We start from the raw sequence: 27024 nt of genomic DNA on the forward strand, positions 1-27024 counted from the left end.
CACCTTTCCAGAAACAAGTCTCTCACCGTTGCCGCTTGCTATAGACCACCCTCTGCCTCCAGCTGTGCCCTGGACACCATATGTGAATTGATTGCCCCCATCTATCTTCAGAGCTTGTGCTGCTAGGTGACCTTAATCTCTCACAAATTATCAATGAACCCACCAGGTACAACCCCAAATCCGTAAACAAGGGCACCATCATAGATATCATCCTAACCAACTTTCCCTCCAAATACATCTCTGCTGTTTTCAACAAAGATCTCAACGATCACTGCCTCATAGCTTGCATCCGTAGTGGGTCTGCGGTCAAACGACCACCCCTCATCACTGTCAAACGCTTCCTAAAACACTTCAGCGAGCAGGCCTTTCTAATCGACCTGGCCAGGTTATCCTGGAAGGATATTGACCTCATCCCGTCAGTAGAGGATGCCTGGTTATTCTTTAAAAGTGCCTTCCTCACCATCTTAAATAAGCATGCCCCATACAAAAAATGTAGAACCAGGTACAGATATAGCCCTTGGTTCTCTCCAGACCTGACTGCCCTTGACCAGCACAAAACCATCCTGTGGCGTTCTGCGTTACACTATCAACACCGATAAATCCACTATAATTGAGAATTTCAATAAGCATTTTTCTACGGCTGGCCATGCCTTCCACCTGGCTACCCCTACCCCGATCAACAGCACTGCACCCCCCACAGCAACTTTCCCAAGCCTCCCCATTTCTCCTTCACCCAAATCCAGATTGCTGATGTTCTGAAAGAGCTGCCAAATCTGGACCCCTACAAATCAGCCGGGCTAGACAACCTGGACCCTCTCTTTCTAAAATGATCTGCCGAAATTGTTGCAACCCCTATTACTAGCCTGTTCAACCTCTCTTTCATATCGTCTGAGATCCCCAAAGATTGGAAAGCTCCCCCTCTTCAAAGGGGGAGAGACTCTAGACCCAAACTGTTATAGACCTATATCCATCCTGTCCTGCCTTTCTAAGGTCTTCGAAAGACAAGTTAACAAACAGATCAACAGCCATTTCGAATCCCACCGTACCTTCTCCGCTATGCAATCTGGCTTCAGAGCTGGTCATGGGTGCACCACAGCAACGCTCAAAGTCCTAAATGATATCATAACCGCCATCGATAAGAGACATTACTGTGCAGCCGTATTCATCGACCTGGCCAAGGCTTTCGACTCTGTCAATCACCACATTCTTATAGGCAGACTCAACAGTCTTGGTTTCTCAAATGACTGCCTCGCCTGGTTCACCAACTACTTCTCTGACAGAGTTCAGTGTGTCAAATTGGAGGGCCTGTCGTCCGGACCTCTGGCAGTCTCTATGGGGTTTCCACAGGGTTCAATTCTCTGTATACATCAATGATGTCGCTCTTGCTGCTGGTGATTCTCTGATCCACCTCTATGCAGACGACACCATTCTGTATACTTCTGGCCCTTCTTTGGACACTGTGTTAACTCACTAGGGGACGTGGGACGGTAGCGTCCCACCTGGCCAACATCCAGTGAAATTGCAGAGTGCAAAATTCAAAAACAGAAATAATCATTATAAAAATTCATGAAGCATACAAGTGTTATACATAAAGATTAACTTCTTGTTTATCCAACCACGGTGTCAGATTTCAAAAAGGCTTTACGGCGAAAGCATACTATGCGATTATCTGAGAACAGCGCCCAGCAGACAAATCATTACAAACAGGTGCCAGCCAAGTAGAGGAGTTACACAATTCAGAAATAGTGATAAAATGAATCACTTACCTTTGATGATCTTCATATAGTTGCACTCACGAGACTCCCATTTACTCAATAAATGTTTGTTTTGTTCGATAAAGTCCATGTTCATATCCAAAAACCTCTGTTTTGTTCGCTCGTTTTGTTCAGTAATCCACAGGCTCAAACGCAGTCACAACAGGCAGACAAAAATTCAAAATAGTATCCGTAAAGTTCATAGAAACATGTCAAACGATGTTTATAATCAATCCTCAGGTTGTTTTTAGCCTAAATAATTGATAATATTTCAACCGGACAATAACGTCGTCAATATAAAAGGTAAACAAGAAAGGCGCGCTCTCGGTCTCGCGCATGAAAAAGCTCTGGGGCACTGCAGTGTCCACTCATTCAGAGTCCTCTTACTCCCTCATTTTTCAGAATACAAGCCTGAAACAGTTTCTAACGACTGTTGACATCTAGTGGAAGCCATAGGAAGCGCAATTGAGCCCTAAGTCAATGGATACTGTAATGGCATTCAATAGAAAACTACAAAAATAAAAAGAATCCCACTTCCAGGATTGATTTCTCTCAGGTTTTTGCCTGCCATATCAGTTCTCTTATATTCACAGACACTATTTTAACAATTTTGGAAACTTAGAGTGTTTTCTATCCAAATCTACCAATTATATGCATATCCTAGCTTCTGGGCCTGTGTAGCAGGCAGTTTATTTTGGGCACGCTTTTCATCCGGAAGTGAAAATAGTGCACCCTACCTTTGTGAAGTTTTAACTAACCTCCAGACGAGCTTCCATGCCATACAACTCTCCTTCCGTGGCCTTCAACTGTTCTTAAATACAAGTAAAATGAAATGCATGCTCTTCAAACGATCGTTTCCCACACCTGCCCGCCCTCCCAGCATCACTACTCTGGATGGTTCTGACATAGAATATGTGGACAACTACAAATACCTAAGTGTCTGGTTAGACTATAAACTCTCCTTCCAGACTCACATTAAGCATCTCCAATCCAAAATTAAATCTAGAATTGGCTTCCTATTTCGCAACAAAGCATCCTTCACTCATGCTGCCAAACATACCATCTTACCGATCCTTGACTTCGGCAATGTCATTTACAAAATAGCCCCCAACACTCTACTCAACAAATTGGATGCAGTCTATCACAGTGCTATCTGTTTTGTCACCAAAGCCCCATATACTAACCACCACTGCGACCTGTACGCTCTCGTTGGCTGGCCCTCGCTTCACACTCGTCGCCAAACCCACTGGCTTCAGGTCAACTACAAGTGTCTGATAGGTAACGCCCCGCCTTATCTCAGCTCACTTGTCACCATAGCAGCACCCACCCGTAGCACGCGCTCCAGCAGGTATAACTCTCTAGTCACCCCCAAAGCCAATTCCTCCTTTGGCTGCCTTTCGTTCCAGTTCTCTGCTGCCAATGACTGGAATGAACTGCAAAAACCACTGAAGCTGGAGACTCTTACCTCCCTCACTAGCACCAGCTGTCTGAGCAGCTCACAGATCACTGCACCTGTACATAGCCCATTCTGTAAATAGGCCATCCAACTACCTCATCCCCATACTGTATTTATTTATTTATCTTGCTCCTTTGCACCCCAGTATCTCTAGTTGCACATTCATATTCTGCACATCTACCATTCCAGTGTTTAACTGCTATATTGTAATTACTTCGCCACCATGGCCTATTTATTACCTTACCTCCCTTATCTCACCTCATTTGCACACATTGTATATAGACTTGTTATTCTACTGTATTATTGACTATGTTTGTTTACTCCATGTGTAACTCTGTGTTGTTGTATGTATCAAACTGCTTTGCTTTATCTTGGCCAGGTCGCAGTTGTAATTGAGAACTTGTTCTCAACTAGCCTACCTGGTTAAATAAAGGTTAAATAAAATTTTAAAAACACTCACACAAACACACACAAATATTCAAACACACACCCTCACAGAAACACAGAAACACAGACATTCACACAAACGCTCTTTGGTATTGTTTGGAGTAGAGGACATGATGACTCCAGTCTAGTACAGTCCCCTGGTTTGGAGTAGAGGATATATTGTGACCAGATGCCTCCAGTCTAGTACAGTCCCCTGGTTTGGAGTAGAGGATATATTGTGACCAGATGACTCCAGTCTAGTACAGTCCCCTGGTTTGGAGTAGAGGATATATTGTGACCAGATGCCTCCAGTCTAGTACAGTCCCCTGGTTTGGAGTAGAGGATTTATTGTGACCAGATGACTCCAGTCTAGTACAGTCCCCTGGTTTGGAGTAGAGGATATATTGTGACCAGATGCCTCCAGTCTAGTACAGTCCCCTGGTTTGGAGTAGAGGATATATTGTGACCAGATGCCTCCAGTCTAGTACAGTCCCCTGGTTTGGAGTAGAGGATTTATTGTGACCAGATGCCTCCAGTCTAGTACAGTCCCCTGGTTTGGAGTAGAGGATATATTGTGACCAGATGCCTCCAGTCTAGTACAGTCCCCTGGTTTGGAGTAGAGGATTTATTGTGACCAGATGCCTCCAGTCTAGTACAGTCCCCTGGTTTGGAGTAGAGGACATGTTGTGACCAGATGCCTCCAGTCTAGTACAGTCCCCTGGTTTGGAGTAGAGGATATATTGTGACCAGATGCCTCCAGTCTAGTACAGTCCCCTGGTTTGGAGTAGAGGATGTATTGTGACCAGATGCCTCCAGTCTAGTACAGTCCCCTGGTTTGGAGTAGAGGATATATTGTGACCAGATGCCTCCAGTGTAGTACAGTCCCCTGGTTTGGAGTAGAGGATATATTGTGACCAGATGCCTCCAGTCTAGTACAGTCCCCTGGTTTGGAGTAGAGGATATATCGTGACCAGATGCCTCCAGTCTAGTACAGTCCCCTGGTTTGGAGTAGAGGATTTATTTCGACCAGATGCCTCCAGTCTAGTACAGTCCCCTGGTTTGGAGTAGAGGATATATTGTGACCAGATGCCTCCAGTCTAGAACAGTCCCCTGGTTTGGAGTAGAGGATATATTGTGACCAGATGCCTCCAGTCTAGTACAGTCCCCTGGTTTGGAGTAGAGGATATATTGTGACCAGATGCCTCCAGTCTAGTACAGTCCCCTGGTTTGGAGTAGAGGATTTATTGTGACCAGATGCCTCCAGTCTAGTACAGTCCCCTGGTTTGGAGTAGAGGATATATTGTGACCAGATGCCTCCAGTGTAGTACAGTCCCCTGGTTTGGAGTAGAGGATATATTGTGACCAGATGCCTCCAGTCTAGTACAGTCCCCTGGTTTGGAGTAGAGGATATATTGTGACCAGATGCCTCCAGTCTAGTACAGTCCCCTGGTTTGGAGTAGAGGATTTATTGTGACCAGATGCCTCCAGTCTAGTACAGTCCCCTGGTTTGGAGTAGAGGATATATTGTGACCAGATGCCTCCAGTCTAGAACAGTCCCCTGGTTTGGAGTAGAGGATATATTGTGACCAGATGCCTCCAGTCTAGTACATTCCCCTGGTTTGGAGTAGAGGATATATTGTGACCAGATGCCTCCAGTCTAGTACAGTCCCCTGGTTTGGAGTAGAGAATATATTGTGACCAGATGCCTCCAGTCTAGTACAGTCCCCTGGTTTGGAGTAGAGGATATATTGTGACCAGATGCCTCCAGTCTAGTACAGTCCCCTGGTTTGGAGTAGAGGATATATTGTGACCAGATGCCTCCAGTCTAGTACAGTCCCCTGGTTTGGAGTAGAGGATATATTGTGACCAGATGCCTCCAGTCTAGTACAGTCCCCTGGTTTGGAGTAGAGGACATATTGTGAACAGATGCCTCCAGTCTAGTACAGTCCCCTGGTTTGGAGTAGAGGATATATTGTGACCAGATGCCTCCAGTCTAGTACAGTCCCCTGGTTTGGAGTAGAGGATATATTGTGACCAGATGCCTCCAGTCTAGTACAGTCCCCTGGTTTGGAGTAGAGGACATGTTGTGACCAGATGCCTCCAGTCTAGTACAGTCCCCTGGTTTGGAGTAGAGGATATATTGTGACCAGATGCCTCCAGTCTAGTACAGTCCCCTGGTTTGGAGTAGAGGACATGTTGTGACCAGATGACTCCAGTCTAGTACAGTCCCCTGGTTTGGAGTAGAGGATATATTGTGACCAGATGCCTCCAGTCTAGTACAGTCCCCTGGTTTGTAGCTATAGGATCAGAAACAGTGGAGGTGGGAGGTCAAACTGATCTAATTTGGAAGTTTGCACAAAATCTCCCCGGTCGGTAAACGTCCTCGCTTTGCAACGGCCGTCACTAGCTGGCACAGCCACAAAGTCATAAGCCCCGTCCATTTCTAACATTTTTATTCTTAATAAAATTAGATTTTAAACCCAACCCTAACCACACTGCTAACCTTATGCCTAAACCTAACCTGTTGACTTTGTGTCTCTGGCAGCAAGTGGAAACCCTTTGCAAGAGAAGCAGAAATGAAAGAGAAAACTTTACCAATGTCAACTGCGTTTTTGATGATGCAGTCATTCTATCGATTTATGACATGATTCTAATGAGCAAGGCTTTATTTAATATTATAGAGCGACGAGTAATGACAGATGAGACGCTCATATGTTTATATTAGAGCAACTGTACAGAACGTCAATATTCATTTGAGGGGATGATTTTCTCATAAATCAGTTTCACCATTTAAAAATGAAAGCCATTTATCTACAGTAGAGTCCCCCCATTTGAAGGTGTATCTACTGTAGATTCCTCCCATTTGAAGGTGTATCTGCAGTAGATTCCCCCCATTTGAAGGTGTATCTGCAGTAGAGTCCCCCCATTTGAAGGTGTATCTACTGTAGATTCCCCCCATTTGAAGGTGTATCTACTGTAGAGTCCCCCCATTTGAATGTGTATCTACTGTAGATTCCCCCCATTTGAAGGTGTATCTACAGTAGAGTCCCCCCATTTGAATGTGTATCTGCAGTAGAGTCCCCCCATTTGAAGGTGTATCACCAGTAGAGTCCCCCCATTTGAAGGTGTATCTGCAGTAGAGTCCCCCCATTTGAAGGTGTATCTGCAGTAGAGTCCCCCCATTTGAATGTGTATCTACTGTAGATTCCCCCCATTTGAAGGTGTATCTACAGTAGAGTCCCCCCATTTGAAGGTGTATCTACTGTAGAGTCCCCCCATTTGAAGGTGTATCTGCAGTAGAGTCCCCCCATTTGAAGGTGTATCTACTGTAGATTCCCCCCATTTGAAGGTGTATCTACTGTAGAGTCCCCCCATTTGAAGGTGTATCTACTGTAGAGTCCCCCCATTTGAAGGTGTATCTACAGTAGATTCCCCCCATTTGAATGTGTATCTACTGTAGAGTCCCCCCATTTGAAGGTGTATCTACTGTAGAGTCCCCCCATTTGAAGGTGTATCTGCAGTAGAGTCCCCCCATTTGAAGGTGTATCTACAGTAGATTCCCCCCATTTGAATGTGTATCTACTGTAGAGTCCCCCCATTTGAAGGTGTATCTACTGTAAAGTCCCCCTATTTGAAGGTGTATCTGCAGTAGAGTCCCCCCATTTGAATGTGTATCTACTGTAGAGTCCCCCCATTTGAATGTGTATCTACAGTAGAGTCCCCCCATTTGAAGGTGTATCTGCAGTAGAGTCCCCCCATTTGAAGGTGTATCTGCAGTAGAGTCCCCCCATTTGAAGGTGTATCTACAGTAGAGTCCCCCCATTTGAAGGTGTATCTACTGTAGAGTACCCCCATTTGAAGGTGTATCTACTGTAGAGTCCCCCCATTTTAAGTTGTATCTACTGTAAAGTCCCCCCATTTGAAGGTGTATCTACTGTAGAGTCCCCCCATTTTAAGTTGTATCTACTGTAAAGTCCCCCCATTTGAAGGTGTATCTACTGTAGAGTCCCCCCATTTGAAGGTGTATCTGCAGTAGATTCCCCCCATTTGAATGTGTATCTACTGTAGAGTCCCCCCATTTGAAGGCGTATCTGCAGTAGAGTCCCCCCATTTGAAGGTGTATCTGCAGTAGAGTCCCCCCATTTGAATGTGTATCTGCAGTAGAGTCCCCCCATTTGAATGTGTATCTACAGTAGAGTCCCCCCATTTGAATGTGTATCTGCAGTAGAGTCCCCCCATTTGAATGTGTATCTGCAGTAGAGTCCCCCCATTTGAATGTGTATCTACAGTAGAGTCCCCCCATTTGAAGGTGTATCTGCAGTAGAGTCCCCCCATTTGAAGGTGTATCTGCAGTAGAGTCCCCCCATTTGAATGTGTATCTGCAGTAGAGTCCCCCCATTTGAATGTGTATCTACAGTAGAGTCCCCCCATTTGAAGGTGTATCTGCAGTAGAGTCCCCCCATTTGAATGTGTATCTACAGTAGAGTCCCCCCATTTGAAGGTGTATCTGCAGTAGAGTCCCCCCATTTGAATGTGTATCTGCAGTAGAGTCCCCCCATTTGAATATGTATCTGCAGTAGAGTCCCCCCATTTGAATGTGTATCTGCAGTAGAGTCCCCCCATTTGAATGTGTATCTACAGTAGAGTCCCCCCATTTGAAGGTGTATCTGCAGTAGAGTCCCCCCATTTGAAGGTGTATCTGCAGTAGAGTCCCCCCATTTGAAGGTGTATCTACTGTAGAGTCCCCCCATTTTAAGTTGTATCTACTGTAAAGTCCCCCCATTTGAAGGTGTATCTACTGTAGAGTCCCCCCATTTGAATGTGTATCTGGATAAATTCACTTATAGCGTATTACATATAATCAAAGTCCCATATTCCCATGACGACATCAAGCTGGTGACTCTACATCCTGCATTTTGTTTTGGTTCTGTTACGAATGATGTTGTTCCCAACAGAAATGGTAAATCATGTATTGTGTCATTTTTGAGTCACTTCTAATGTAAAAAAGCATAGAATATGTTTCTGAACACTTCTACATTAATGTAGATGTCACCATCATTACGGATAATCATGAATGAGAAAGTTACAGATGCACAAAGACCATTCCCCCAAAACATACTAACCTCTTACCATTACCAATAACAGGGGAGGTTAGCAGTTTTTGGGGTGTATGGATAACATCTGATAATTCCCAAACCCGCCACATACACTCATCTGTCACAACTATAGCAGCAACAAACACATAGGGACATTGCTAAATCCTACGGGTAGCCCTCCTCTTACCTCCATACCTCTGTACACACCCCTCTACTCCTCCCACCCTCAGTGGTGAGGTGAAAGGTCATGAAAACGTCAGCTGTCCTGCTGATCACAGAGAGGGCTCAGAAGAGGGGAGAGGGGAGAGGGGGAGGTAGAGAAAGGAGGGGAGAGGGGGAGGCAGAGAGAGGAGGGGAGAGGGGGAGGTAGAGAGAGGAGGGGAGAGGGGGAGGTAGAGAGAGGAGGGGAGAGGGGGAAGTAGAGAGGAGAGGAGAGGGGAGGCAGAGAGAGGAGGGGAGAGGGGGAGGTAGAGAGAGGAGGGGAGAGGGGGAAGTAGAGAGAGGAGAGGATAGGATAGGATAGGATAGGATAGGATAGGATAGGATAGGAGAGGAAAGGAGAGGAGAGGAGAGGAGAGGAGAGGAGAGGAGAGGAGAGGAGAGGAGAGGAGAGGAGAGGAGAGGAGAGGAGAGGAGAGGAGAGGAGAGGAGAGGAGAGGAGAGGAGAGGAGAGGAGAGAGAGGAGGGGAGAGGGGGAGGCAGAGAGAGGAGGGGAGAGGGGGAGGTAGAAAGAGGAGTGGAGAGGGGGAGGTAGAGAGAGGAGGGGAGAGGGGGAGGTAGAGAGAGGAGGGGAGAGGGGGAAGTAGAGAGAGGAGAGGGGAGGCAGAGAGAGGAGGTGAGAGAGGGGGAGGTAGAGAAAGGAGGGGAGAGGGGGAGGTAGAAAGAGGAGTGGAGAGGGCGAGGTAGAGAGAGGAGGGGAGAGGGGGAGGTAGAGAGGAGAGGAGAGGAGAGGCAGAGAGAGGAGGGGAGAGGGGGAGGCAGAGAGAGGAGGGGAGTGGGGGAAGTAGAGAGGAGAGGAGAGGGGAGGCAGAGAGAGGAGGGGAGAGGGGGAGGCAGAGAGAGGAGGGGAGAGGGGGAGGTAGAAAGAGGAGTGGAGAGGGGGAGGTAGAGAGAGGAGGGGAGAGGGGGAGGTAGAGAGAGGAGGGGAGAGGGGGAAGTAGAGAGAGGAGAGGGGAGGCAGAGAGAGGAGGGGAGAGGGGGAGGTAGAGAAAGGAGGGGAAGGTAGAAGGCAGAATCTCTTATCACCCTGAGGATGGTTCTACACATCATAGAGCTGTCTGATGTATATTTGACATTTAGCTCACCACAACCATCAGAACATAACTCATTAAGAGAGACAGGAGTGTGTGTGTGTGTGTGTGTGTGTGTGTGTGTGTGTGTGTGTGTGTGTGTGTGTGTGTGTGTGTGTGTGTGTGTGTGTGTGTGTGTGTGTGTGTGTGTGTGTGTGTGTGTGTGTGTGTGTGTGTGTGTGTGTGTGTGTGTGTGTGTGGGTGTGTGTGTGGGTGGGTGGGTGGGTGGGTGGGTGTGTGTGTGTGTGTGCGTGCGTGTAGCTGCTAACCCAAATGACACAGCAGTTGGCTCACTTCCAGTGATGTATCTTTGTCTGTGTGTGTGTGGGTGTTTGTGTATGTGTGTGTGTGTATTTCTCCAAAGGGCTTAGTTGCAACGGCTAATTAGCTTAATGTTCCTTTATTCCTCATTAATTACCCATTTTTTAAGACCATACAACAGCCACGAGAGAGAGAGAAAGAAATAAACAGGGAGAGAAAGAGGGAGAGAGAGAGAGAGAGAGACAGAGAGAGAAAGAAATAAATAAACAGGGAGAGAAAGAGGGAGAGAGAGACAGAGTAGCCCATAACACGACATGAAGAGTCAAACACACTTACGCACACCTTCACCTACACACACCTACACACACACACACCTACAGACATACACACACGCCTACACACATACACAGCATTGAATCATTTATCTGTTTTTTATTTGTGCTATGTTTGTCATGCATTAAATATGCCCAGGCACAAAGAGAGAGTTAATGCCTGGAAAGAGGAGTTGTAGAGAAAGACTGCAACAACACACAATAACATGAAAACCCACAGAACAGGGAATCTTTGGTGTATTGCAGAGGAAACAAATAGCGTTTACATAATTCATGTTGATTAACAAACCACTCTGCGTTTCACTGTGTCTAACAAGCCAGGCAGAGGGAAAGAGGGAGAACGCCAATTGTCTATATTACAGAAAACACGCTTCAGTCACTGACCATGACTCGACACACAGGCACACAGACACACACAAACACATATACTCTCTGTGTGCTCAAAGTTTTCAAATTATCACTCCGGTTTTGTTTGTCCCTCACTGCCATCCATTCTGACACGCTTGACACGGGCCACAGGAAAAGCTGGGTGAACAGAAGGCGTCACTACACCACTTCCTGCCCTGCCTCCCAGTGGGAGTGTTGTACTGTGATTAAATCCGTTCCCCCATGCTTCTCCATCAGAACTTGGGTCTTCCCCTCATGTTTAAGGGAAAAATAAATGAAGTCTTTATCACTTTTAAAGTCTTCAAACACAAGCACAATATGTTTCCGGCATGGATTCAGGTGTGTTCCTGAGAACGGAGTTAAAGTGGAGGAGAATGAACAAAGCTGTGGTTGTGTTCATGAAAAGAGCAAATTTAGTTGGTAGGCTAATTGCCTAATAGGGGAATATTTGTAAAGGGTGTGTTGGTGCCAATTTCGCCTCTTTCTACCTCTTCGACCAGGGTGGTAGTTGGAAATTTGCCTCCGTTTATTATGGATGATCAAATCAGGTAAGAGCTGAGTTTTTGTAAGTTTGCTAGCGGGTTTTCGTGTACTGTCGGCAGGTTTTCAGGCAGATGCCGTTGTTTCGTTCAGGAGGCAAGTGTTCATGTTTCTGAATAACAATGAGCAACAGCTAAATGTGCATTTTAAAGTGAGGCATGGGGAGGGGCTCTACGCAGGGGTTGCCAGCACAGAGAGTCTATGGTGTTTTGAGTGTGGGGATTTGGGGCATGAGAGCTTTGCGTGCCCACATCAATGCCGTAGACAAGGTGAAGGTACAAGCGCCCCCAGTGGGGGAAATTAAGGCCAACGTGCAGGGGACATTGAGACGCGGGTAGCAGAGGCTGGGCCTAGTCATGCCAGTGATGGTGGCGTTGCTGACGCTGGGTCAAGTCATGCTATGGATGGGGTGTAGATGAGGCTGGGCCTAGTCAGGTTATGGATGGTGGTGTAGATGATGCTGGGCCTAGTCAGGTTATGGATGGTGGTGTATATGATGCTGGGCCTAGTCAGGTTATGGATGGTGGTGTATATGAGGCTGGGTCTAGTCAGGTTACGCAAGTGGAGGAGGAGAGTATAGTGGGGAAGTGTAAGAGACTAGAGGGGAGGAGGAGGAGGGTGTCAAGCGGAAAAGGAAAAAGTGGGAGAAGAAAGAAGTTGGGAGGGGAGAGCCTGGTGTGGTCAAAGGCACCAAGGAGCCTTTGCCTGGTGCTGGAGGGGAGGTCCTGACCAGAGAGGAAGGGCAGGTGGTCGGGATGGGATATTTTTTATTTTTATTTCATTTCACCTTTATTTAACCAGGTAGGCTAGTTGAGAACAAGTTCTCATTTACAACTGCGACCTGGCCAAGATAAAGCAAAGCAGTTTGACACTTACAACAACACAGAGTTACACATGGAATAAACAAACATATAGTCAATAATACAGTAGAAAAAGTCTATATACAGTGTGTGCAAATGAGGTAAGATAAGGGAGGTAAGAAAATAAATAGGCCATAGTGGCGAAGTAATTACAAAATAGCAATTAAACACTGGAATGGTAGATGTGCAGAAGATGAATGTGCAAGTAGAGATACTTGGGTGCAAAGGAGCAAGATAAATAAATAAATACATTATGGGGTTGAGGTAGTTGGATGGGCCATGTACAGGTGCGGTGATCTGTGAGCTGCTCTGACAGCTGGTGCTTAAAGCTTGTGAGGGAGATATGACCCTCCAGCTTCAGTGATTTTTGCAGTTCGTTCCAGTCATTGGCAGCAGAGAACGGGAAGTAAGGGACCGTACCTTTGCAATATGGTGTTTCTCATCAACCATACGACAAATGTCAAAATGTTCCCATCATGTATGTAAACATTATAGAAAGTGGCATAGTTTAAAGTGACTAGTGATACATTTATTACATCAAATGTTTTATTATTAAAGTGGCTAGAGATTGAGTCAGTACTTTGGCAGCAGCCACTCAATGTTAGTGATGGCTGTTTAACTTCTCTCTGCTACGGATCCCGGTAGCGGGTTAAAATTCGACAACATACGGTGATCGCCACATAAATAGTCATATTAAACATTCCTCAAAATACAAGTGTCTCACATGGTTCAAAAGCCTAGAATCTTGCTAATCCAACTGCGTTGTCAGATTTAAAAAAGGATTTACTGCGAAAGAATACGATGCGATTATATGAGCACAGAGCCCCATTCCAAAATACTATTTCAACCAGCACAGGAGTAACAAAATCACAAATTGCAAGTAAATAAAATGTTTACCTTCGAAGATCTTGCTCTGTTTGCAATCGCAAGGCTCATTGTTACACAATGAATGGTCTTTTGTTCGGTTAAATCCATTTTTATAGCCTAACACGAAACATTTTGTGAACGTTTATCTCGTTGAATTCCGTGTCATTCAATTTTTTCGACAAAACATTTGACGTATATACACAGACTAAACGTGACTTTATCCAGTCATGTTTGGTTTCATTGCAATCAACTGTTTGTTTGTAACACAAGCAAACTGACGGGTCATTTCGCGGGACGTATTGACCGAAAGAAACCGATTGGAAGACAACAAGCAATGACCTCATTGTGCTCCAATTATATGAACGCTGTTTCGTTGATTGACTGTATTTTAACCCAATGACCACTGATCGTCTTGAAATTTAGCTGGGTAGATAGCCAATGAGCAGAGGTAAACAACAATATGTAATGGTTCTGTGTTGGAAGACCAACCCATGTAGTAAACTCCGGCTTAAAGACGGTCTTTCACCACTGAAGATTCATACTGGAAGGAGCCAAGCTTGTTATGCACAGCACTATTTCAGTAATGCGCATCTTCAGCTGTTTATATATCGAACATCATGGGGAATAAGTCAGGGAAAGCTAAATCTAAGACTAGATATACGAATGTAGACAAAATTATAGAGGAAATTGATCGTGAAAGTGAAACATATGCTTTTGGAAGACGACTCAGTTAGCGATCATGACTCAAATGGAAGCATATTTTTTGAACGGAGAGGACATTGTTTTGGACTGGTAAGTTCTTCTCATGCTAATGCTGTTGTTTGAAATTAATAATATAAAATATTATTTGTGATTGTTTTTACATTTTATTTGCAATATATAAAAATGTAATGAAATGTGTAAAGTACACATTGGCTATACTTCCTCCAGCGGCATGCTTCCTCCACTCAGTCTACATATTATGGATTAGAGGGAGCATGGTCGAGATGCGTGTGTCTGCCGCTCCACCCCACCCCCACATGAAATAGCCTATTTGAGGCAGGCCCACAACAATGGCCAAAGTGAAATGGAACAGCACTTTATGTTCCCTGTACTCTATATATCTGTTTATTATAGCTGTTGATACAGGGCTCATATGTGAAACTATTCTAACTGAACATTTTCTTTCACAGTGACACTGACTCCGAATGGGAGCCCCCAGTGCCAACATGTTCATCCCCCTCTGAAGCTGGTTCATCCAGCTGGACCCCTGCTGTCTCTAGCTCCACACCTCTCGGGCCATCTAGAGGTAAACTGTTCATATTTACTCTTGAGGTGCTGTCCTGTTGCACCCTCTACAACCACTGTGATTATTAGTGTCTGACCCTGCTGGTCATCTATGAACGTTTGAAAATCTGTTCTGTTATAATCTCCACCTGGCACAGCCAGAAGAGGACTGGCCACCCCTCATAGCCTGGTTCCTCTCTAGGTTTCTTCCTAGGTTTTGGCCTTTCTAGGGAGTTTTTCCTAGCCACCGTGCTTCTACACCTGCATTGCTTGCTGTTTGGGGTTTTAGGCTGGGTTTCTGTACAGCACTTTGAGATATTAGCTGATGTACAAAGGGCTATATAAATACATTTGATTTGATAGAGGACTGAGTGTCTTCCAAATATTGAAAGTGTGTAAATAGTTACCCATGTTATTTTGTAAATGTATATTTTTTTTTTCTTCATATTTTCTTTTCAATATTTTTTTTCCCTTTTTGTTTTCATTTTTTTCCTCCATTTTTTTGGGGGGTTGTGTTAGAATACCATTTTGGTATTTTGTATATAGTTATTTGTTTCAAAATGTATACCTTCACCAATTTGGCCACTTGGGTACATTTGGGATACTTGTGTGGGACACCTGGGTGACTTCATGATAAATGTCATGTAGCACACTCACTTTGGAAGTTATCATTCTGAAACTTTGCACTGTACTGTTGCACTCTTATGTTTTTCACTGAAATTGTCCCCATATTCATATCTGAATGCTTGTTTTATCTTGTTCATTTTAAAGAGGATGCTTCTTATGGCTGCAGGGCGGTGCCGGTACACTTATGACAACAGCCCGTCCAAGTGCAGGGCGCGAAATTCAAAATATATTTTTTAGAAATATTTAACTTTCACACATTAACAAGTCCAATACAGCAAATGAAAGATACACATCTTGTGAATCCAGCCAACATGTCCGATTTTTTAAATGTTTTACAGCGAAAACACCACGTATATTTATGTTAGCTCACCACCAAATACAAAAAAGCACAGTCATTTTTCACAGCACAGGTATCTTGCACAAAACCAACCTAACTAACCAAGAACCAACCAAACTAACCAAGAAACAACTTCATCAGATGACAGTCTTATAACAAGTTATACAATAAATCTATGTTTTGTTCGAAAAATTTGCATATTTGAGGTATAAATCATAGTTTTACATTGCAGCTACAATTGGAAATAGCACCGAAGCAGCTGGAACAATTACAGAGACCAAATTGAAATAACTAAATACTCATCATAAAACATTTATGAAAAATACATGGTGTACAGCAAATTAAAGACAAACATCTTGTGAATCCAGCCAATATTTCCGATTCTTTAAGTGTTTTACAGCGAAAACACAATATAGCATTATATTAGCTTACCACAATAGCCAAAAACACAACAGCGTTGATTCAAGCCAACAGTAGCGATAACGAATAAACCAGCAAAAGATATTAATTTTTTCACTAACCTTCTCAAAATTCATCAGCTGACAGTCCTATAACATCATATTACACAATACATATATTGTTTGTTCGAAAATGTGCATATTTAGCGGCACAAATCGTGGTTATACAATGTGAATACTAGGCAAAAAGCAATAACAATGTCCGGAGAAATCTTGGAGAGGCACCTAATCTAATCAAATAACTATTCATAAACGTTACTAAAAAATACATGTTGGACAGCAAATTAAAGATAGCTTAGTTCTTAATGCAATCGCCATGTTAGAATTCTAAAAATAACTTCATTACGACATGCAGCTTACGTTATGGCGAGAGAGCGCCCAAAATCTGGGCGCAAACTAATAGTACACATGTTCGACAGATATATGAAATAACATCATAAATGGGTCCTACTTTTGATGATCTTCCATCAGAATGTTGTACAAGGGGTCCTTTGTCGGGAACAATCGTTGTTTGGTTTTAGAATGGCATTTTTCCCTCTTGAATTAGCAAGCACACTAGCCAAGTGGCGCGAAGCTCTCCTTCCTGAACAAACGCAGAGAACGCAACACGCCTAACCTCCCGAAAAAATTTCAATAATATGATAAAACTATATTGAAAAAACATACTTTACGATGATATTGTCACATTTATCAAATAAAATCAAAGCCGGAGATAGTAGCCGTCAATAACGACAGCTTTTCAGAAGGCAATCCCCGGTTCCTTCTCGCGCCTTCCAGAAAACAGGAAATTGGTGTCACGTCATGCCAAGAGCTCTTATTCGACCTCAGATCAAGCTATACACTCCATTTCTTCTCTCACTGCCTGTTGACATCTAGTGGAAGGCGTATGAAGTGCATGTATACTAATACATATCAAGCAAATGAATAGGGATGCCCTGGAACAGAGCATCGATTTCAGATTTTCCACTTCCTGTCAGGAAGTTTGCTGCAAAATGAGTTCTGTTTTACTCACAGATATAATTCAAACGGTTTTAGAAACTAGAGAGTGTCTTCTATCCAATAGTAATAATAATATGCATATTGTACGAGCAGGAATTGAGTACGAGGCCGTTTGAAATGGGCACCTTTCATCCAAGCTACTCAATACTGCCCCTGCAGCCCAAAGAAGTTATCATTCTGAAACGTTGCACTGTACTGTTGCCCTCTTATGTTTTTCACTGAAATTGTCCCCATATTCATATCTGAATGCTTGTTTTATCTTGTTCATTTTAAAGAGGATGATACAACAATTAAAACAATTGTTTCATTGTATTATCTAAACCAGATCTATTGTGTTATATTCTCCTACATTCAATTCACATTTACACAAACTTCAGAGTGTTTTCTTTCAAATGGTACCAAGAATATGCATATCCTTGCTTCTGGGCCTGAGCTAGAGGCAGTTAGATTTGGGTATGTCTTCAGGTGGAAATTGAAAGAAGGGGGGGGGGGTGCTGTAAGAGGTTTTAACAGTTTGATGGCCTTGAGATAGAAGCTGTTTCAGTGTCTCGGTCCCAGCTTTGATGCACCTGTACTGACCTCGCCTTCTGGATGATAGCGGGGTGAACAGGTAGTGGCTCGGGTGTTTGTTGACCTTGATGATCTTTTTGGCCTTCCTGTGACATTGGCTGGTATAGGTGTACTGGAGAGCAGGTAGTTTGCCCCGGTGATGCATTGTGCAGGCCTCACTACCCTCTGGAGAGCCTTACGGTTGTGTGCGGAGCAGTTGCCATACCAGGCGGTGATACAGTCCGACAAGATGCTCTCGATTGTGCATCTGTAAAAGTTTGTGAGTGTTTTTGGTGACAAGACAAATTTCTTCAGCCTCCTGAGGTTGAAGAGGCGCTGTTGCACCTTCTTCACCACGCTGTCTGTGTGGGTGGACCATTTCAGTTTGTCCATGATGTGTACGCCGAGGAACTTAAAACTTTCCACCTTCTCCACTACTGTCCCGTCGATGTGGATAGGGGGGTGCACCCTCTGCTGTTTCCTGAAGTCCACGATCAGCTCCTTTGTTTTGTTGACGTTGAGTGTGAGGTTATTTTCCTGACTACCACACTCCGAGGGCCCTCACCTTCTCCCTATAGGCCGTCTCGTCGTTGTTGGTAATCAAGCCTACCACTGTAGTGTCGTCTGCAAACTTGATGATTGAGTTGGAGGCGTGCATGGCCACGTAGTCATGGGTGACCAGGGAGTACAGGAGAGGGCTGAGAACGCACCCTTGTGGGGCCCCAGTGTTGAGGATAAGCGGGGTGGAGATGTTGTTTCCTACCCTCACCACCTGGGGGCGGCCCGTCAGTAAGTCCAGGACCCAGATGCACAGGGCGGGGTCGAGACCCAGGGTCTCGAGCTTAATGACGAGTTTGGAGGGTACTATGGTGTTAAATGCTGAGCTGTAGTCGATGAACAGCATTCTTACATACGTATTCCTCTTGTCCAGGTGGGTTAGGGCAGTGTGCAGTGTGATTGTGATTGCGTCGTCTGTGGACCTATTGGGGCGGTAAGGAAATTGGAGTGGGTCTATGGTAGGGTGGAGGTGATATAATCCTTGACTAGTCTCTCAAAGCACTTCATGATGACGGAGGTGAGTGCTACGGGGCGATAGTCATTTAGCTCAGATACCTTAGCTTTCTTGGGAACTGGAACAATGGTGGCCCTCTTGAAGCATGTGGGAACAGCAGACTGGGATAAGGATTGATTGAATATGTCCGTAAACACACCAGCCAACTGGTCTGTGCATGCTCTGAAGACGCGGCTAGGGATGCCATCTGGGCCGGCAGCCTTGCGAGAGTTAACACGTTTAAATGCTTTTCTCACGTTGGCTGCGGTGAAGGAGAGCCAGCAGGTTTTGGTAGCGGGCCGTGTCGTTGGCACTGTATTGACCTCAATGCGAGCAAAGAAGTTGTTTAGTTTGTCTTGGAGCAGGAGATCGTGGTCCGCGACGGGGCTGGTTTTCTTTTTGCAGTCCGTGATTGACTGTAGGCCCTGCCACATACCTCTCGTGTCTGAGCCATTGAATTGCGACTCTACTTTGTCTCTATACTGACGCTTAACTTGTTTGATTGCTTTGCGGAGGGAATAGCTACACTGTTTGTATTCGGTCATGTTACCGGTCGCCTTGCCCTGAATTAAGGCAGTGGTTCGCACTTTCAGTTTTGCACGAATGCTGCCATCATTCCGTGGTTTCTGGTTGGGGAAGGTTTTAATAGTTGCTGTGGGTACAACATCACCGATGCACTTGCTAATAAACTCGCGCACCGAATCAGCGTATTCATCAATGTTGTTGTCCAACGCTATGCGGAACATATCCCAGTCCAGGTGATCGAAGCAATCTTGAAGCGTGGAATCAGATTGGTCGGACCAGCGTTGAACAGACCTGAGCGCGGGAGTTTCCTGTTTTACTTTCTGTCTATAGGCTGGGATCAACAAAAAGGAGTCGTGGTCAGATTTTCCGAAAGGAGGGCGGGGCAGGGCTTGTATGCGTCACGGAAGGTTTATTGTGGTGCCATGTTCTTTCCATTTTTAATAATGGATTTAATGGTGCTTTGTGGGATGTTCAAAGTTTCTGGTATTTTTTTAGAACCCAACCCTGATCTGTACTTCTCTAGACCTTTGTCCCTGACCTGTTTGGAGAGCTCCTCGGTCTTCATAGTGCCGCTTGCTTGGTGATGCCCTTTGCTTAGTGGTGTTGTAGACTCTGGGGCCTTTCAGAACAGGTGTATGTATACGGAGATCATGTGACAGATCATGTGACACTTAGATTGCACACAGGTGAACATTATTAAACTAATTATGTGACTTCTGAAAAGAATTGGTTGCACCAGATCTTATTTAGGGGGTTCATAGCAAAGGGGGGGGGACTTCATAGTAAAGGGGGTGAATACATATGCACGCACCACTTTTCCGTATTTGTATTTAAAAAAACATATAATTTGACAAGTATTTTTTTCATTTCACTTCACCAATTTTTACAATTTTGTGTATGTCCATTACAATAAATCCAAATTAAAATCCATTTAAATTACAGGTTGTAGTGCAACAAAATAGGAAAAATGCAAAGGGTGTTGAATACTTTCGCATGGCACTGTAGGCCTCCAGGCTAATTTAGCTGAATTACGTAGGGACCTGGGCAGTTTTTCCAGGTTAAAGCAATGGGAGCACTTGTAAGAGCTAGGTTCTCCATGCTCAAGGAGATGGATGCTCCCAGCTCCTTCCTCTTTGGTTTGGAAAGACAGAGCGGTGAAGCCAAAGGGTATGCATTGTCTACGGCTGTCTGATGGGCGGGTGACCTCTGTGGTGGGGAAGGTGTGGGAGCGAACTTTGGAGTTCTATACTGAGTTGTATAGGGCAGAACTGTGTGATCCTATGTGTGCTCAGGTCTTGTTCGCAGGACTCCTTAAGCTCTCTCTGGCACAGAGGGATGAAATTGACATTTCCCTGTTGTCCCATGAACTGGCAGATGCCGTAACCCAGATGTCCCCCGGCCGTGCACCAGGGGTCGATGGACTCCCAGTGGAGTTTTATAACATCTGGACTCAATAGTACACAAGGACCAAACATATTGTGTACCGGGACGGTCAATCACGGACAACTTGTTCTTAATCAGGGACATGCTGGACTTGTCGAGAGGTCCTAATGTGAACTATTGGACTGGTCTCTTTTTACATACAGAGAAGGCTTTTGATTGAGTGGACCATGAGTATCTGTTTAATGTGACGTCTGTTTTTGGGTTTGGGAAAAGTTTTTGGACCTGTGCGAAGATGTTGTATGCTCTGGTGTCATGTATGGTCAAGTCGGGAGGGGGGCTCAGTAGGCCAGTCTGGGTGGGACGGTGCATTAGACAAGGATGCCCTCTATTGGGGCAGTTATATAGACTAGCCATTGAGCCGTTTTTGGGCCTGCAACGCAGGAGACTGCAGGGAGTGTGCTGGACAGGCATGGGTGTGTTGACAGGCATAGCAGTGTCAGCATATACAGATGACGTTACTGTGATGGTCAGGATATGCAGGCACCAGAGACTAGTCTAAAGGTGTACGAGGGAGCTTCATCAGCTAAGGCAAACTGGGGCAAGAGCCAAGCTCTGTTATGTGGGGCATGGGGTGATAGGGCCCCTCCCCTGCTTCCAGGGGGTTTGCAGTGGGGTTGTGAAGGGCTTAAAATGTTGGGGGGTGTACCTGGGCTTGGAGAGGTGGGTCAGGAAGAACTGGGAGGGGCAGTCCCGGGCAGTGGTGTCAAGACTGGCCAGGTGGAGGTGGCTCCTATCCCAAGTGTCATATAGCGGGAGGGTGCTGATAATCAACAACCTGGTGGCATTTTCCCTTTGGCATAAACTGGCTGTTCTCAACCCCCCTGCTGGTCTGCTTGCAGACTTGCAATGCAAGCTGGTGGACTTTTTCTGGTCGGGCCATCACTGGCTGAAGGCGGCAGTGTTGTACATGACTGTTCACGAAGGAGAACAGGGCCTGGTGGAACTGGAGAGCAGGGTGGCTGCTTTCCGACTGAAGCCGGTGCAGAGACTGTTGTACAATACTGATGTTGGCTGGAGGGAACCATCATGCGCGCTGCAGAGGAGAGCTGGTGGATTAGGGTTGGACCGACAGCTGTTCCTCATGAAGCTGGAGAGGCTGAGTACAGCAGGTCTCTCAGACCTTTACTCTGCAGTGCTGAGGGCTTGGCAGCTGCTAAGGCCCACACCAGAAGGGGGTGTGGGGCCTGGGCTGTGGGTGTGCGAGGAGCCTATCTTCCACAACCCTGCCATCCCTTTGAGATCGGTTCAGTCTGCCACCCTGCAGAGGCAACTGATGGCAGCGGGTTTACTAAGGCTGGGTGAGCTGCGACTCCTGGAAGAGGAGGGGTGAAAAACCCCGGAAGTCCTGGCACAACAAACAGGAATGATGTCTCTTAGACGGCTGGAGAGATTCCTGGAGGAGGTCCAGGAGGCACTGTCTGAGCCGGTAAAGGGGGTGTTTGAGCGACCAAAGGGGGAGCGGCCACCAATGTTTCCACCACTGCAGGTGACGGCAGAGACTGGGGACTGGCAAGGGGGTCTGGAGGACTTGTTAGATTTTAACACTCCGAGCCTGGGGGGGGAGTAGAGCCCTCTACAACCTCTGCATTAGGTAAGGAACATTAGGAGGCTAACAGGAGTGAAGGCACATCAGTGGCAGGGGGTATGTGGGGCAGAGAGTATGGTGGGTTTTAGATGGAGATAGCTCTACAAACCCTAGGTACCAAAGAGGTCAGGGGACCTCCAGTGGAGGGTTCTACATGGAGCCCTGGCCACTAACAGCTGGTTGGCACAGGTTGAACCGGGAATCGGGCAGGGGTGTCCGTTCTGTGTTATGAGAGAAACTGTGATTCATGTGTTTTCTGTGTGCACCAGGTTAATGCCATTAATGCCTCTGTTGGAACGTCTGTGCGAGAGGTTGGGGGTGGTTTTTATTGTTGGGATGTTTATAATGGGGTACAAGTATTCAAATAAGGAGAAGGCCAACTGTGTTTTGTAGAATTTTCTGTTTGCTCATGCAAAGTTTTCTGTTTGCTCAGGCTATTTGGTTAACAAGGAGGAACAGGGTCAAAGGTCAGGGGGATAACAGACCCTTGACTATTATTCAATGTGATGGCCTCTGCTCGCCTTAGTGTAGAATTTGAGTACTATGAAATGATAAAACGTGTGGAGATGTTTCAGGAGATATGGTGTGTTGGGGGGTGGCTGTCTGTATAGCTGGGGAAGATGTTTCAGGAGATATGGTGTGTTGGGGGGTGGCTGTCTGTATAGCTGGGGAAGATGTTTCAGGAGATATGGTGTGTTGGGGGGTGGCTGTCTGTATAGCTGGGGAAGATGTTTCAGGAGATATGGTGTGTTGGGGGGTGGCTGTCTGTATAGCTGGGGAAGATGTTTCAGGAGATATGGTGTGTTGGGGGGGCTGTCTGTATAGCTGGGGAAGATGTTTCAGGAGATATGGTGTGTTGGGGGGGCTGTCTGTATAGCTGGGGAAGATGTTTCAGGAGATATGGTGTGTTGGGGGGGCTGTCTGTATAGCTGGGGAAGATGTTTTGGATATACGGTTGTAGAAGTGGTGAGGTTTTTGGTTATTGTGATGTGTGATGTTTTGTATCGTGGGGTCGAGGGCAAGGTGAGTATGGTACGTGTATGCAGTACAGGATATATTTTGGTGTTTTATTTTTAAGGGGGGGTGAGATTTTAATGAAATGAGAATGTTTCATTAAAGAAAGACAAAATGTCTATTTCTCTCTCTCTCTCAAACATATACAGACACAAACACAGAAATTATCTCTCCAAATGAGATCTGGCAAAAGACTATTCCGGAACATGTCCCTCTAATCATGAATATTTATGAGAGGTTGGGAATCAAAAGGAGGTTACTTTGATTCTGAACGATTGGTGTAGAGGACGCCCCCCCCCCCCACATGTGCACACACACACAGTTATTAGAATCAGAATCAAACAATTTGGCCATTTCACCACTCTTAAATATTCATGAGCACCTGCTTTCTACACCACAGTGTGTGTGTGTGTGTGTGTGTGTGTGTGTGTGTGTGTGTGTGTGTGTGTGTGTGTGTGTGTGTGTGTGTGTGTGCGTGCGTGCGTGCGTGCGTGCGTGCGTGCGTGCGTGCGTGCGTGCGTGCGTGCGTGCGTGCGTGCGTGCGTGCGTGCGTGCGTGCGTGCGTGTGTTGTGTGACTGAGAAGAGTCAATGGACTCTATGGCGTAGAGTGAACAGTGTTAATGTGCTAGGTAGAGGGGATGGGTGTGGAGGGGGAAAGTAGCTGGATTGGAAGAGAGGCCCTATGTTGCTTAAAGCTAACCAAACCTCTTGGATATATATAAGTGCCCAGGGGTTATGAGCCAGGGGGTGATTTGAGATAGAGAGAGAGAAAGAATCAGAGTGAGAGAAAGAGAGAGTGAGGGAGAGGAGGTGGGAGGAGAAATGGAGAGAGGAGGCAGAGGTTTCTGACCGCTACGTTAGTCCATCTCTTTCTCCCATCCAGCTCCATTAGCATATCACTAAGAAACATCTGAACTCGCAGATGTTTGATGCTCTCCTGGCAGCCTTGCTGCGCAGCACTGCACCACACACATACACATGCATAGAAATGCACAAAGGCTACACTAAAATGTGGTGTGTGTGTGTGTGTGTGTGTGTGTGTGTGTGTGTGTGTGTGTGTGTGTGTGTGTGTGTGTGTGTGTGTGTGTGTGTGTGTGTGTGTGTGTGTGTGTGTGTGTGTGTGTGTGTGTGTGTGTGTGTGTGTGTGTGTGTGTGTGTGTGTGTGTGTGTGTGTGTGTGTGTCTGTGTGTGTGTGTGGAAGCGTTTGACCATGTACTGTATATTGCTAGCGTCAACACTGCTGCACTGTATATAATCACTCACAAGGTTGCCTTGACTCTGTCTCTCTACTGTGACAGGGAGTGAGAGGTGGAGAAAGAGGGAGCGAGAGACTCAGACTCTGTCTGGACAGAGAGAGAACATAATGTCTGACAGGAGAGTTTGGTATGCTCATTATGGAAGGGGCAGGAAGACCTGATCTCTCATCATTTGACAAAGCCAGAGGGGAGCTGAAGCCATGTAGGCCTATCAGACAGCTACACTAGCCTAAGTTTCTGCATGTAGCTAGCCTTCTGTCGCCACGCCAGTAGTTTAGAGATTCTGTAGCCTCGCCAGTAGTTTAGACCTTCTGTAGCCTCGCCAGTAGTTTAGACCTTCTGTAGCCTCGCCAGTAGTTTAGAGATTCTGTAGCCTCGCCAGTAGTATAGACCTTCTGTAGCCTCGCCAGTAGTTTAGAGATTCTGTAGCCTCGCCAGTAGTATAGACCTTCTGCAGCCTCGCCAGTAGTTTAGAGATTCTGTAGCCTCGCCAGTAGTTTAGACATTCTGTAGCCTCGCCAGTAGTATAGACCTTCTGTAGCCTCGCCAGTAGTTTAGAGATTATGTAGCCTCGCCAGTAGTATAGACGTTCTGTAGCCTCGCCAGTAGTTTAGAGATTATGTAGCCTCGCCAGTAGTATAGACGTTCTGTAGCCTCGCCAGTAGTATAGACGTTCTGTAGCCTCGCCAGTAGTTTAGACCTTCTGTAGCCGCGCCAGTAGTTTAGAGATTCTGTAGCCTCGCCAGTAGTTTAGAGATTCTGTAGCCTCGCCAGTAGTTTAGAGATTCTGTAGCCGCGCCAGTAGTTTAGAGATTCTGTAGCCTCGCCAGTAGTTTAGAGATTCTGTAGCCTCGCCAGTAGTTTAGAGATTCTGTAGCCTCGCCAGTAGTTTAGAGATTCTGTAGCCTCGCCAGTAGTATAGACGTTCTGTAGCCTCGCCAGTAGTTTAGAGATTCTGTAGCCTCGCCAGTAATTTAGATATTCTGTAGCCTCGCCAGTAATTTAGAGATTCTGTAGCCTCGCCAGTAATTTAGAGATTCTGTAGCCTCGCCAGTAGTTTAGAGATTCTGCAGTCTCGCCAGTAGTTTAGACGTTATGTAGCCTCGCCAGTAATTTAGAGATTCTGTAGCCTCGCCAGTAGTTTAGAGATTCTGTAGCCTCGCCAGTAATTTAGAGATTCTGTAGCCTCGCCAGTAGTATAGACGTTCTGTAGCCTCGCCAGTAATTTAGAGATTCTGTAGCATCGCCAGTAGTATAGACGTTCTGTAGCCTCGTCAGTAGTTTAGAGGTTCTGTAGCCTCGCCAGTAGTTTAGAGATTCTGTAGCCTCGCCAGTAGTTTAGAGATTCTGTAGCCGCGCCAGTAGTTTAGAGATTCTGTAGCCTCGCCAGTAGTTTAGAGATTCTGTAGCCTCGCCAGTAGTTTAGAGATTCTGTAGCCGCGCCAGTAGTTTAGAGATTCTGTAGCCTCGCCAGTAGTTTAGAGATTCTGTAGCCTCGCCAGTAGTTTAGACCTTCTGTAGCCTCGCCAGTAGTTTAGAGATTCTGTAGCCTCGCCAGTAGTTTAGAGATTCTGTAGCCGCGCCAGTAGTTTAGAGATTCTGTAGCCTCGCCAGTAGTTTAGAGATTCTGTAGCCGCGCCAGTAGTTTAGAGATTCTGTAGCCTCGCCAGTAGTTTAGAGATTCTGTAGCCTCGCCAGTAGTTTAGAGATTCTGTAGCCGCGCCAGTAGTTTAGAGATTCTGTAGCCTCGCCAGTAGTTTAGAGATTCTGTAGCCTCGCCAGTAATTTAGAGATTCTGTAGCCTCGCCAGTAGTTTAGACCTTCTGTAGCCTCGCCAGTAGTTTAGAGATTCTGTAGCCTCGCCAGTAGTTTAGAGATTCTGTAGCCTCGCCAGTAGTTTAGACGTTCTGTAGCCTCGCCAGTAGTTTAGACCTTCTGTAGCCTCGCCAGTAGTTTAGAGATTCTGCAGTCTCGCCAGTAGTATAGACGTTCTGTAGCCTCGCCAGTAGTATAGACGTTCTGTAGCCTCGCCAGTAATTTAGAGATTCTGCAGCCTCGCCAGTAGTTTAGACCTTCTGTAGCCTCGCCAGTAGTTTAGAGATTCTGATGCCTCGCCAGTAATTTAGATATTCTGTAGCCTCGCCAGTAATTTAGAGATTCTGTAGCCTCGCCAGTAATTTAGAGATTCTGTAGCCTCGCCAGTAGTTTAGAGATTCTGCAGTCTCGCCAGTAGTTTAGATGTTATGTAGCCTCGCCAGTAATTTAGAGATTCTGTAGCCTCGCCAGTAGTTTAGAGATTCTGTAGCCTCGCCAGTAATTTAGAGATTCTGTAGCCTCGCCAGTAGTATAGACGTTCTGTAGCCTCGCCAGTAATTTAGAGATTCTGTAGCCTCGCCAGTAATTTAGAGATTCTGTAGCCTCGCCAGTAGTTTAGAGATTCTGCAGTCTCGCCAGTAGTTTAGAGATTCTGTAGCCTCGCCAGTAATTTAGAGATTCTGTAGCCTCGCCAGTAATTTAGAGATTCTGTAGCCTCGTCAGTAGTTTAGAGATTCTGTAGCCTCGCCAGTAGTTTAGACCTTCTGTAGCCTCGCCAGTAGTTTAGAGATTCTGTAGCCTCGCCAGTAATTTAGAGATTCTGTAGCCTC

Source organism: Salvelinus alpinus, chromosome 21 (genome assembly GCF_045679555.1).
Source record: "Salvelinus alpinus chromosome 21, SLU_Salpinus.1, whole genome shotgun sequence".
NCBI classification, from domain to species: domain Eukaryota; kingdom Metazoa; phylum Chordata; class Actinopteri; order Salmoniformes; family Salmonidae; genus Salvelinus; species Salvelinus alpinus.